Source organism: Aotus nancymaae, unplaced genomic scaffold (genome assembly GCF_030222135.1).
Source record: "Aotus nancymaae isolate 86718 unplaced genomic scaffold, 86718_ANA_hifiasm-v0.15.2.pri h1tg000033l, whole genome shotgun sequence".
In the NCBI taxonomy this organism is placed as follows: Eukaryota; Metazoa; Chordata; class Mammalia; order Primates; family Aotidae; genus Aotus; species Aotus nancymaae.
Genome location: NW_026988447.1, coordinates 5,660,780 through 5,674,667, shown reverse-complemented (window position 1 = coordinate 5,674,667; position 13,888 = coordinate 5,660,780). Strand labels below are relative to the sequence as shown.

General features: G+C 40.9%; 1 protein-coding gene across 5 annotated transcripts in view; it reads right to left on the bottom strand.

The window, feature by feature from the left end:
• The window catches only part of FSTL5 (follistatin like 5), an 832,703-nt gene that overhangs the window by 292,291 nt on the left and 526,524 nt on the right, over positions 1-13,888 (bottom strand). The window lies entirely within an intron of this gene.

The following is a 13,888-nucleotide window of genomic DNA, read 5'->3' as shown; positions in this document are numbered from 1 at the left end:
CTTTTAATTCGAATAAAAGGGAAAAAAGCTTGTGATGAAATGAAAAAAGAGAAAATTGTTCCCAATAAAAGGTCAGAATGACATTTCAATTTAATTGATTGACAAGCATCCTCATGAGGCAAAGAACTATTAAGCATGAAATGAATATCAGAAGTAGAGTTATAATAAGCCTGGCAGATTGCACCCAAAAGAGAGATAAATTATTTAACTGCCAAAACGACATGTAGTGTGTCATCAGCACTGGAATAAAAATGATGCTGTTTATTCACTGATAGATTTATATTGTAGGTGAGGTGAGATCATCGCTGGCTGGCTTCAGAGAACACTAGCACAGTGGAATGGGTAAAATGCATCTTTATGCTGGGAAACATATTGACTCTGAAGGAATAAGATTTGTTTGGGAAGTTGAAGAAGTTAAAATCTGAAGTTCACTGACCAAACAGCAATTAAGTAAAATTCTGTCAGCTCTCTTTTTCAGATCACATTGGTATTGAATTATTTCATCATTCTTAAATTTTAAAATTAAATATAATATTTAAACTAACCAGTGTACATGTTACTGCTGAAAATTTCTGCCAACGTACACATTTCTGTCTATTGCTGGACAACATTATTGAAATCTGGATCTGGCTTTCCTTTTGGTTTACAGACAATCCTTACCAACTAGGAGAATTATCAACTGTGTCATTGTCAATTACCATGAGAGAAGACTAGGATAATATCTACCAGTTCTGCATCCATGTAAAAACTTCCCTTTGGTTTCCTGCTGGCATTCACAGACATGAAGTTTTCTACATTATGATGTGATTCTTGCCTTTTGACTTTGTTCAGTCTTGACTACGTTAGAAATACCTCAAATGACTATTCTGACTTAAATGTCGACGTAGAGGAGTGAAATAATGTAAATAGCCAATAAACAGTTATTTGGTTTTTGGTACCATCACAAATTGCAATGCCAAACATGGTTCATGCATTTGGATTAAGGCCTGGATTAAGCATATAATTCATCACCCCCTCAACACACACACACATGTTAAATATTGCATAATCTGCAGTGTTACCACTGGCTGACACCTCATTATCTGATTACATGAAACAGGAATATACTGACACTCATATTCTGTTATATTGTATCTAATCTCTAAACCTAAAGTCACACTTATTTAAATTATCAATATTTTGTGTTGTCAAAGTGAACAGAAATGATCTTACATTGGATAATCCTACTAAAGAAAGGCTCAGCCCAAACTTATTCTTTGGTTTGTTACATCACCCAAAATAGAGACAGATTAATCAGATAAAAATGGGTCACAAATATCTTGTCCATTCCTTTGTGTAAAGAGTCTAACCTTGAATCACATTTATCCATATTCCCATTTATTTCAATGCTTCCTGAGTAACAAGAACATAGGAAAGGCTGGGCACAGTGGCTCAAGCCTATAATTCCAGCACTTTGGGAGGCCGAGGAGGGTGGATCGCTTGAAGTCAGGAGTTCGAGTCTGGCCAACATGGTGAAACCCCATCTCTACTGAAAATACAAAACTTAGCCAGGTGTGGTGACGCAAACCTGCAGTCCCAGCTACTCAGGAGGCTGAGGCAGGAGAATCTCTTGAACTAGAGAGGTGGAGGTTGCAGTGAGCCAAGATCGTGCCACTACACTCCAGCCTGTGCATTACAGTGAGACTTCATCTCAAAAAAAAGAAGATAGGGAATATTTACAGTCTGTTTTATTTTACAGTCTGTTTTATGTTATTCATATGACATGTCTCTATCATATATCATATATGTGTACACATATAAAACCACACAGAAACATAAATACACACATACACTCCTATAGAGACGTATACATAAATAAGTAAAACATTATTCAATTAAATAGAAACACTGAAAGTTGAAATCTGCAGACAGTATTTATGTCTTTGTTTAATGTTACAAACTTACAGAAAGTGAGAACATTATAAAATAGCATCGTGTAGACTATCATGTAAGAATTATTAATAATTTCCCATTTACATTCCTGAATTTCAGCTTCTGGTTCCTCATTAAATTATAGAGGAGATAATGGGACATCTGGTTCTAAAAACAGCATGTGAACATTGGCTAGTCTGCCATTTAGAAATACAATTGCTAGTAAGTTACCCTGGAATCTCTTTACTAACCTTCCGCATCTGTTATTAGGTCCCAGGCCATTTGAATTGGTTGTGCTTTTTATAGTTATACATTACAATGGTAATTAGATAATATAATCATCTTAGAATAAATGCTGAGATTTGGCATAACATTATGTGGGCAATCTTTCTAAAATGTATTTTTTTAGAAGATGTGTAATTAGAATAAAGAATTACTATTCACTAGGAATATTAACATGCACAGAAAACTTATTTTTTAATTTTATGGCTTCATTTTAAAATGATTTTAAATATTTTTCTTGGTAAAATATATTCTTAAATAACTATATATTTGATAATTTCTTAGATTTGTTTTCTGCATATTTCACATTTTATGTTTCACCTCGCCTCTACTATATTGTACAGAAAAAATACACCAAACCAATTATGTTTACTGGTTACAACTCAAAATCCAATGGACTTTTCCTGAAATAAATTTTGCAGCACGATTTATTTTAGCTACAGAATTGCCATGTCCATCTTTACTTGTCTTGTGATAGTCATTAAGAAGCACAGATTTAATAGTATAAATTAAAAATATTAAGCATTTTTATTCTTAAATTATATCAAGAACACTTTAATATTGAGTGAAATGCTTATAAAATGCCCAAATTATAAGTTTTGTAGATATATAATCATTGCTTCTAGAAATGCATTACTACTTGAAACAATAACTATGAATCAAGCTGTAATTTAATATAAAAATGATTTTTGTATCTATTATTGTATATTGTCTCTGAGTGTGCATGTACATTTTAGTGACTATAGTTGCTACTTCAAAGAATTTTGGAACAAAATATTGAAAAGAATATTTTCATAACTATGGTTAATCCATGTTTTCTTGGATATACATTAATAATGACATTTCATTTTATCGCAGTCTATCTGCAAACAGCTTATGCTAGTTATGTACGGAAACTATCTTCGCAACAAATAGCACCAACCAGTTTATACCCCTCTGCATACTTTCTGCTCTAATGATCTCGATGTGTATCATGTGTTGAGAGTCAACTGGTGCCCAACAAAAGGTAAACACTTATATTCAAAGTATAACACATGGTACTGAGTGTTTTGACACACTTCAAAACTTTCTTCTTCTACAAACTTTGCCTCCTGTTGGAAGCCTTCTCAAGTATTTAAGGCAGAATTTCAATGATTCTTTTTTCTGATCTCACATTATGAGGACAATTACTACCTTTTTAATCCAGCTTTTGCTTTTGATTACTTAGGGAAGTTAAGAAGCAAGTAAAATAGTTTCCCACTGTGAATCCTTCTCTATGCTTTCTCATTTTTACAGCCTGGCTTAGAGAAAAATTAAGAGCTTGCTTTCAAGGAATGAAAAATTTGAAGTGGCTGCTAGAAGAATCTGAAGCCAAAGAGAAAAGCATAGTTAAGTACAACTTTCAACATGACTAGTGGTTACTTATGAGGCATTTATTTCAATGGTAACTAGGTCCTACCAGTAGAAAAACACATTTGGGTAAAAATATGATGTAATTTTTTTTTAAGTTCTATATTAAGCTCAGGGATACATGTGTGGGTTTGTTACATAAGTCAATGTGTGTCATGGGGATTTGTTGTGCAGATTATTTCATCACCCAGGTGTTAAGCCTAGTATCCATTAGTTACTTTTCCTGATCCCCTCCTTCCTCCCACCCTCCATGCTCCAATAGGCCCCAGTATGTGTTGTTCCCATCTATGTGTCCATGTGGTCTCATCATTTAGCTCCCTCTTATAAGTGAGAACATGTGGTAGTTGGTTTTCTGTTCTTGCATTAATTTGCTAAAGATTATGGCCTCCGGCTCCATCCATGTCCCTGCAAAGAACATGATCTTGTTCTTTTTTATGGTTTCATAGTATTCGGTAATGTATATATACCACATTTTCTTTATCCAGTCTATCATTGATGGGCATTTAGGCTGATTCCATGCCTTTGCTATTGTGAACAGTGCTGCTATGCACATTCGTGTGCATGTGTCTTTATAATAGGAGAATTAATATTGTTTGGGGTATATACCCAGTAATGGGATTGCTGGGTCAGTGGGAGTGTAAATTAGTACAACCATTGTGGAAAACAGTATGGCAATTCCTCAAAGACCTAATATTATGTAATTTTAATACATATAGAAAATAACAAATATTATGAATATTTGTGAAACACTAGTTTAAAGAGGATGACTTTAGAAACTTTGATTAAAGGTCCCTTTTAAAATCATAAGAAGAATAAGCTTTTCATAATTAAGATTCTGCTCTTCAAAATATCGACATCTTTGAAGTCCCTAACTATAGACTTATAGACTTATGTTAAATATTTCATTAAATCTGTTTAAACACTAGACTTATAATCTTATTATCTCAGGATCACGCCTATAATTCCTGCTATAAAAATGAAGCCTAGAATAAATTTTGTCAGTAATATTTCCTAATAACAAGCATTTTACCTTTCTCTACTTCAGAAACTGCTAATTAAATGCAGATAGTAATATAATATTAAGCCAGAAATAGATCAAAAAAAGAAAATCACTTAGAAACCATAAATGGAGTAAGTTAATTATTCTCATATTAAGATAACCACTTACTTAATAACAAGGTTTTTAACTAACAGAGAAATTCTAATGGCATTTTTGTCAAGAAATAAGTGATTTCCAAATAAATGTTAATTCTTGCATAATATAGACATGTCAATATATACGAAAATTTATTATGATAAAACGCCTAGAATCTTTGAGACTAAATATCTATCTGTTAAATATTATATGCTTTTATTATCATTGGTCTTATAAAATTAAAACAATGTTCCTGAAAGTTTCTTTTGGTAACAAGAGACTGCATAAATTGGACTAACATATTCATAGAAGAAGTGAAACTACAGCAAACAGACACATAAACAGTATGAACCAAATACAAATGTTGTAAGCTAGTGAGTGCAAAATCACCACTGAGACAAAAGCAAGCCAATTCAGAGGGTCATTTACTGCTGGTGGCCACAGAGGACTCGCATTTCTCTAACCCGTGGCCCCTGAAAGGAGAGTGTCAAGACCTTTTATGCCCATAAACCACCTCCTGGGCAGGGGTGGGGGTGAGGGACTTTGGACATTCTGTAAACCACCTCCTGTGCAGGGGTGAGGGTGAAGGGCTTTGGACATTCTGATTGTTACTTAAGTGGTTCACAGAAGTCAAGATAAGGGTTAGTTTACATTTGCCTGGATAGGGTGGAAATTACAGACCTTAGTTACTTACTACAAGTCACAGGGGCCAAGATGACATGGGTTTGGACTGCTTGCCTGTCACATCAGGGTTACAGAGAGCAGTTTCAACAGAAAGCTGAGGTATGGTTGAGGTATGCAGTTTTCTGGGGCTTTTACCATGTCACACTGCCACCTTGTTTTATTTACAGGAATTAAATCATTAATTCCTCCAGTAGGTTAGTATTGTTTGTTTGTTCTAAGAGGGGTTTGTTATAGGGATTCACAGCATGGATTAGGGTGGCGAGGGTGGTGACTGAGAAGAGCGCACACGTCTTAGCTTTAGTGAAACGGGGGATGAGTGTTTGACACTCCATTGTCCTTCCGGTGGGGCAATTTTGATGTGGGTGTGATGAATCCAGGCCGTTAGTCCGTCCACCTTGAGTGTGGTGGGTGTGGTCAGGATAACCATGTAGGGTCCCTTTCAACAGAGGGTGAGACCAGAGGTGGCGAATCTTTTAACAAGGACAGAGTTTCCAGGCTGGAAGTGGTGTGTCGGCTGGTCTGCGAGGTCCAATGGGGTGGGACAGGTGTCCTTAATGAACTGGTGTACCTGGGATTGAACAAACTGGAGCGCCTGTAAGGACTGACTCCATTGACCATTAAGCTGTTGCCATCAGTATACAGTACCTCCTCCAGATTCTGGACTGGAGTTGCTGTTGCCAATAGCTGGACCATGAGTGGGGTACGGTGACTTGCCAAGCCTGAGGAAATTGTCTTAACCCATACTCCCGGTACATTTTCTTGGAACTGGCAGAGGAAGTCTGATGTTGGTTGATTTGCCTCTGAGGATAAAGCTTCCTGAAAAAGATACTTATCTGACAGAGCACAGGTGATGAGGATTTGCTGAGGTGGCCTTAAAGCCAAGGGAGGAGGAATTGAGAAGCAAGCTTGACTCTCACAGAAAGAAATATTTGCTTGAAGTTTGTGAAGTAAGTCCCATCCTAGGAGTGGGTATGGACACTCTGGCAAAACTAAGAAGGAACGGGTAACGGTGCCATTTTTTAAGTCAATGACTCAATTTGTGGTCCATGAACTGGTCGTGGTCTTTCCTGTGTCCCCCTGGATGACTGTTTTACTGGATAGTGGTCCCAGAGGCTGAGTAAGGACTGAGTGGGCTGCCCCGCTGCCTATGAAAAAACTGATAGGTTTGCTTCCAATCTTTAAAGTAACCCAGGGCTCCAAGGGGCTTAACAAGTAAGAGCCCCGGCTCTGTCAATCCTGACTTTTTAAATTGAGGATAGCCTTCCGTGGCTTTTCCTAAGCGGTTACTAGTCTTTTTCTCTTGGGACACTCATTTTTTCTAATGTTTCTCTTTTTCACATTATGCACATTGGTTTCTTCCTAACAGGGGCCAGGGACCCCGGGGACCCTTTTGCAAGGCCCCTTGCCCTCGTGAAATGACCTGTGTCTTCTGAAGGGCTGCTATTACTGCCTTAGTAACTTTTTTGTCTTACACGGTTCCAGGAGCACCCCTGTTATTAAAAACCTTCTGGGGAATTTCCAGCAATTGGGTTAAATTTACTCCCTGGAATCCCTCTAGTTTTTGTAACTTTTTCCTGATATCTGGGGCTGACTGAGAGACAAAGACTAAGTTAATGGCCCGTTGATTTTCCGGGGCCTCAGGAAAGGTATATACTCCTATACCTATAGGAGTATAGGTATGGTATGCCTCTTGTAGGCATTCCAGGAAAGCAGCCGGTGACTCCTGTGGACTTTGAGTCACTGTTTCTACCTTGGAGATGTTGATGGGCCTCCTAGCCACCCTCTTAAACCCCGCTAAAAGATAGCGTTGAAAAGTGTTCAGAGGTGTTGGGGTCCCATTGGTGTTGGGTAGAGGGAAAAACCTCTTCAATTCGGTCCTGGTTCTCTTCTACTCTTCCTCCCTCTGGACCTATAATGGCTTTCAGGGCTTCCTTTCTAATTCTGCCTCTTTCCTCTGTGGTGAACAGAATCAGTAATAATTGCTGGCAGTTGTCCCAAGTAGGGCAATAAGTCTGGAGTACAGATTCCAAGAGCCCCTGTCAAAGCCTGGGGCTTCTCAGAGAAGGGGGGATGTTGAGCCTTCAGACAAAACTTACTCCATTTTAAAACCCCACCACTGCCTCAAGTTTCCCAGCCTCCCAGCACAACCCCCCCGCCCCCGAGGAACTTTCCATTTCAGCAGGTTTCTAACCCTTCCCCCTCACCATCTTAGCAGTTCCCCACCACGACACCCTCCCAGGAACTATTAAACTCAGCAGTTCCTCAGCCCCTCCTCTCCTGCACAGCCCCTCACACTGGATGCATCTGCCAGTTTGCAGGCCATAGAAATCCCCTTTGCCACGCCACGGGTGCTGCGCACCAATTTTGGGCGCAGCCCGGCAGCTTTTCCCTTGCTCTTAACAAAGCTTGTTCCAGCACTTGATGTTTCAGCCCTCTTTTTAATTTCTATTACCTTCCAGTTATATAAGTCACTTGACAAGAAGGGGATGTGAACAAAGAATGGGTGACCCCAATTGTTTTCTCCCATTGGGGGTGCCTCTCAGAGAGGAAGGACCGCCGGTGGGTGTGGAGCCCTGCTGCAGGTGTGCAGAGGGGACAAGGGTTGGTTACTGTCCATGGGATGCTGAGGCCCTGGTTCAGAGGGCCTTGAGTAGGGTGGAGGTAATTCCTGATTCTCCACTGGGGAGGGAAGTATGACTGGTGCAGAAGGGGCTTTCTTGGGGCCTGCCAGGATAACTTGTAACCCAGCATGCTTTATGCAGCGTTTAAGCCAAGAAGGGGGCTGTTGAACTAAGCCTACCCACTGGTCAATGTACAGAAACTGATCTGGGTGCCCAGGGAAGCCTATCACCACATTCCATACAGCATGGGTCACCTTGGGATTATATGTCCTGGAGTCTGGCCACCCCACCTCAAACGATGGCCACTCCAATTTACACAGGGTGCAGAGATTTTTCAGGGTTAGTTTTACCCCATATTGGCCTGAAAATCTAGCCTTGAAATTGGCTGTCATGCACTGGAGGTGGGTACAGGGCCGGGAACCAGAAGATCCCATCTGTTTTTTTTTTTCTCTTTTTTTCACCAATTGAGATGGAAAAGTTCTGCTGTAGAGAGAGCCAATCCTAAGCAAGACAAAATATACAAGACATAAAGTCCTATGTACCCTTCAGCTTCTAAATTTCCCCAAGAGGCTTTCCTCCATTTAAGACTGGCCCCACTGAGAATTTGAACCAGCACCCTTGAAGTTGAAGGCTCTGTCCCTTAATTACCGTCCTAACAGGCCACTTGCACTAAAGGTAGGCAGAAAGCTTACTTAAGCCATATTTTGTATGCAAATGCTACACCCCGAGGTGGTGTGGCCTGCCTGAAAGCCGGGCTGGCTGCCGGCAGAGAAAAAAAAAAGCTTTTTGTGTCAGTTTAAAACTGAGCTCGCAGCCGCTGGGCCAGCTGCAAGTTCCCCGCCCCTGAGACTTTTGGTCGCCTTGACACAGAGACCTAAAAAGCATTAAATTCCTCTCTCCTTATCTCTCTCTTTTTTCTTCTCTTTGTCTCTTTTTCTTCCTACTTTCTTTGTCTCTCCTCTCTCCCTCCCTCTCTCTCTTTTCTGTTTTTTTCTTCCTACTTTCTCTGTCTCTCTCTCCCCTCTCCCTCCCTCTCTCTGTCTCTCTCTTTTCTCTTTCTCCTCTCTCTCTCTTTTTCTTCCTACTTTCTCCATCTCTCTCTCCTCTCTCCCCTCTCTCTGTCTCTCTCCTGTTTGTTTGTCTTTCTGTCTCTTTTTTCTTTCTATTTTCTCTATCTCTTTTTCTTTTGTCTTTCTGTCTCTTTTTATTTTGACAGAAGAGACAATTACTCTCTTTTCACCCTAAATGGGTGAAGAGGGCTAGTAGTTTTTTATTTAAGGTTCGATTCCCTAAGACAGAGAAAAACTACACCCAAATCATCAAGGGCCGAATTTTCTCTCAGACATGAAAAAGAGGAAGGATGAGACCTCAATGATAGAATAAGAAGAAGAAAAGGAAAGAGAACAGAATTATTTCCAGGGGTGTAAACTCAATTAGAGTTCCTTGAAGTCAATGGTCACATAGGCAATGGAGAATATTATCCACCTCAAGAGTAACAGGTCTAAACCACTGTATACCAGCTAGTAACTGCCTCAGGAAACTAGAGGACTTACAATAAAGACAGACCACATGAGAGATAGACGGACACAGGGTGGGTGTCCCCCGAGGGAGACCAGTCTGATGCCTGCCCTGCCAAGTCCCCGGAGGGATGTTTCAGAGCGTCTTGGCAAGGTGTACCCGAATAAACCCCAGGCCTGGTCATTGTGAGGGTGAATCACCGTTATGCCTTATGACGTCCCCGTGGAACCGCAGGTGAAGGCCAACACAAGCCCCGTAGCCTGCGGGCCGTGGAACCACACACATACACTTTCACTCTCACACTCACACGGAAGTTATGGAAGACAACCGAAAACTAAACTACCTGAGCCTCCAGTGACGTCTCAAGGTAGACTTGCCTAGTCAGAGATTAAGGACCGTGTCCAGTCTCCTGACCTAGGCCCCTGACAGAGCAGTCCTCCGATTTCCAGACCTGACTTACCTCCGGAAGTTCCGGAGACCCTGAGGAATTTTGGGTAAATGTTGGCCGCGCAGTTGCCCAGTCACCAAGGGGCCGGAACCCTGGGGCCCTGGAACGTATCGGGGGTGCCTCCCCTAGGGGTCCCTGGGGAGGGGAGCGACCACCAGGGTGAGGCTCTGTGGGTTTATCAGGGTGATGAAAAATCTCTCTGGGCCTCCAAATATTGCAACTGAGTGAGTACAGCGTCACCACTGAGGCAAAAGTAAGCCAATTAAGAAGGTCACTTATTGCTGGCAGCCACAGAGGACTCGGGTCTCTCTAACCCATGGCCGAAAGGAGGGTGTCAAGACCTTTTATACCCATAAACCACCTCCTGGGCAGGGGTGGGAGTGAGGGGCTTTGGACATTCTGAGGGTCAGTGGACTTTGGACATTCTATAAACCACCTTCTGGACAGGGGTAAGGGTGAGGGGCTTCGGGCATTCTGATTGTTACATAAGTGGTTCACGGAAGTCAAGATAAGTGTTAGTTTACACACTGCCTGGGTAGGGTGGAAATTACAGACCTTAGTTATTTATTACAAGTTGCAGGGGCCAAGATGGCATGGGTTTGGACTGCTTGCCTGTCACATCAGGGTTACAGAAAGCAGTTTGAACAGAAAGCCGAGGTATGGTTGAGGTATGCAGTTTTACGTGACTTTTACCATGTCATACAAATAATGTAATCTTAAAAGCATTAGAGAAATAACAGGATAGTGAGAAATTGCTCAGTCTATGTTCTAAAGAGAACTATAACTCAGAGATGAGATTACACCTGGAATCACACATTCAGCTGAGTATTTTTTCATTTTGAAGAGATAACAGAGATACTTAGATGTTCTTATGTGGCTTATTGCTTTCCAGGCATATGGGATAGGGAAAATAATGGAGTGTGTCCGTCTCTGTGCTAGGACTTTAAGGTGCCACAATCTGCAACTGAATGCATGAACTGCAGCACTCTTATCTAGATGTCTTAAAAAAATATCTTTCTGGAATAAGTTAATATTGTTACATTCATCCAATCCTTCTTATAAACAACTCTGTATTTACAATAACCAGAAAACTATAAACTATTAGATGGCCCACCAAAAGAGAAAAATGCATGATGAGAAGGAGCAGAAACAACACACAACAGTAAAAGTAATTCAGTAAGATTGTAAAATGTATTATGTTTATGCAAATAAAATTCCAGGTTAGAAATTAGAAATGTTGACCAAAAAAACAGAACTATAAACATTACAAGTTTGTGACATCAGGTAGAAATTATGAAAGTAAAAACTATCATAAGTAAAATTAATAATTAAATGTATGTACTTAAGGTCAGATTACACACAGCTAAAAAGAGAAACAGTAAACTAGAAAAGAGATTAAAAGAAACTTTACAGAATAAAAAGCAAAAAACAGATAAGGTTAATGAAACCAGGGTTCTTTTGAATACCAGAATGAGAAAACAGCAAAAATGGAGGAGAAGTAGTATTTGAAGAAATAGCAGCTGACAGTTTTCCATAAATGTAAAAGACACCAATCAATAGATTGAAAAAGCACATCGAATTTCAAGCAAAGCAAACAAAAAACTATATTAATTCACACTGAATCACTGTATTAGTCCGTTTTCACACTGATGATAAGGACATACTCAAGACTGGAAAGAAAAAGAGGTTTAATTGAACTTACTGGGGAGGCCTCAGAATCATGGCGGGAGGTGAAAGGCCCTTCTTACGTGGCAGCTGCAAGAGAAAAATGAGGAAGAAGCAAAGCGGAACCCCCTGATAAACCCATCAGATCTCGTGAGACTTATCCACTATCACAAGAATAGCACAGGAAAGACCGACCCCCATGATGCAATTCCCTCTGCCTGGGTCCCTCCTACAACACATGAGAATTCTGGGAGATACAATTCAAATTGAGATTTTAGTGGGGACACAGCCAAACCATATCATTCCTACTCTGGGCCCTCTAAATCTCATGTCTTAACATTTCAAAACCAATCATGCCTTCCCAACACTCCCCTTAAGTTTTAACTAATTTCAGTATCAACCCAAAAGTCCACAGTCCAAAGTCTCATCTGAGGCGAGGCAAGTCCCTTCCTCCTATGACCCTTTAAAACCAAAATAAGCTAGTTACTTCCTAGATACAGTGAGGGTGCAGGTATTGAGTAAATGGAGCCATTCAAAATGGCCAAAGCAAAGGGGTTACATGGCCATACAAATCCAAAATTCAATGAGACAGTCACATTTTAAAGCTCCAAAATGATCTCCTTTGACTCCAAGTCTCATTTCCATGTCACGCTGATGCAAGAAGTGGGTTCCCATGCTCTTAGGAAGCTCAGCCCCTGTGGCTTTACAGGTGTACAGTCTCCCTCCCAGCTGCTTTCACAGGCTGGCACTGAATGTCTGTGGCTTTTCCAGGTTCATGTTGCAAGCTGTCAGTGAATCTACCATTTTGGGTTCTCGAGGATAGTAACCCTCTTCTCACAGCTCCACTAGGCAGTGCCCCAGTTGGGACTCTCTTTGGGGGCTCCAAGCCTGCATTTCCCTTCCATACTACCCAAGCAGAGGTTATTCATGAGGGCCTTGTCCCTGCACCAAACTTTTGCCTGGGCATCCAGGTATTTCCATACATCCATTGAAATCTAGACGGAGGTTCCCCAACCCCAGTTCTTGACTTCTGTGCACCCACAGGCTCAACACCATTGAGTCTTGGCAGCTTCCACTCTCTGAAGCCACAGCCCAAGCTGTATATTGTCACCTTTCAACCATGGAGTGGGTGGGACATGGGGCACCAAGTCCCTACCCTGCACACAGGAAAGAAACCCTGGGCCCAGCCCAGGAAACCACTTGTTCCTACTGGGCTCTGGCCCCATGATGGGAGGGGCTGCAGTGAAGATCTCTGACATGGCCTGGAGACATTTTCCCAATTGTCTTGGGGATTAACATTATGCTCCTTGCTCTGTATGCAAATTTTTGCAGCCAGCTTGAGTTTCTCCCCAGAAAATGGGTTCCTCTTTAACCTTTATTCTCTATTTCTCTTTTAAAATAGAATACTTTTAACAACACTCAAGTAGCCTTTTGAATGCTTTACTGCTTAGAAATTTCTTCTGCAAGATTTTCTAAATCATTTCTCCCAAGTTCAAAGTTTCAGAAATCGCTAGGGCAGGGGCAAAATGCTGCCAGTCTCCTTGCTAAAACATAACAAGAGTCACCTTTGCTCCAGTTCCCAACAACTGCCTCATGTCCATCTGAGACCACCTCAGTCTGGACATTATTGTGTTCATATCACCATCAACATTTTTGTCAAAGCCATTAAACAAGTCTCTAGGAGGTTACAAACTTTCTCACATTTTCCCGTCTTCTTCTGAACCTTCCAAACTGTTTCAACTTCTGCCTGATACCCAGTTCAAAAGTTGCTTCTACATGTTTAAGTATCTTTTCAGCAACGCCCCACTCTACTTGTACCAGTTTACCATATTAGTTTTCATGCTGCTGATAAAGATGTAACTGAGACTGGGAAGAAAAAGAGGCTTAACTGGATTTACAATTCCACATGGCTGGGCAGGGCATGGATAGAATAATGGTGGGAGGCAAAAGGCCCTTCTTACATGACAGCGCAAGAGAAAAATGAGGAAGAAGCAAAAGCAGAAACCCCTGATAAACCCTTCAGGTCTCATGAGAGTTATTCACTATCATGAGACCAGCCTCTAGGATTCAATTACCTCCCCCTGGGTCCCTCTCACAACATGCAGGAATTCTGGGAGCTATAATTCAAGTTGAGATTTGTGTGGAGACACAGCCAAACTGTATCAGTCACTAAACAATGAAATTAAACAAAATTAGAAATGCTCAATTTACCAGTGTAATAAACCTGCACGTGTA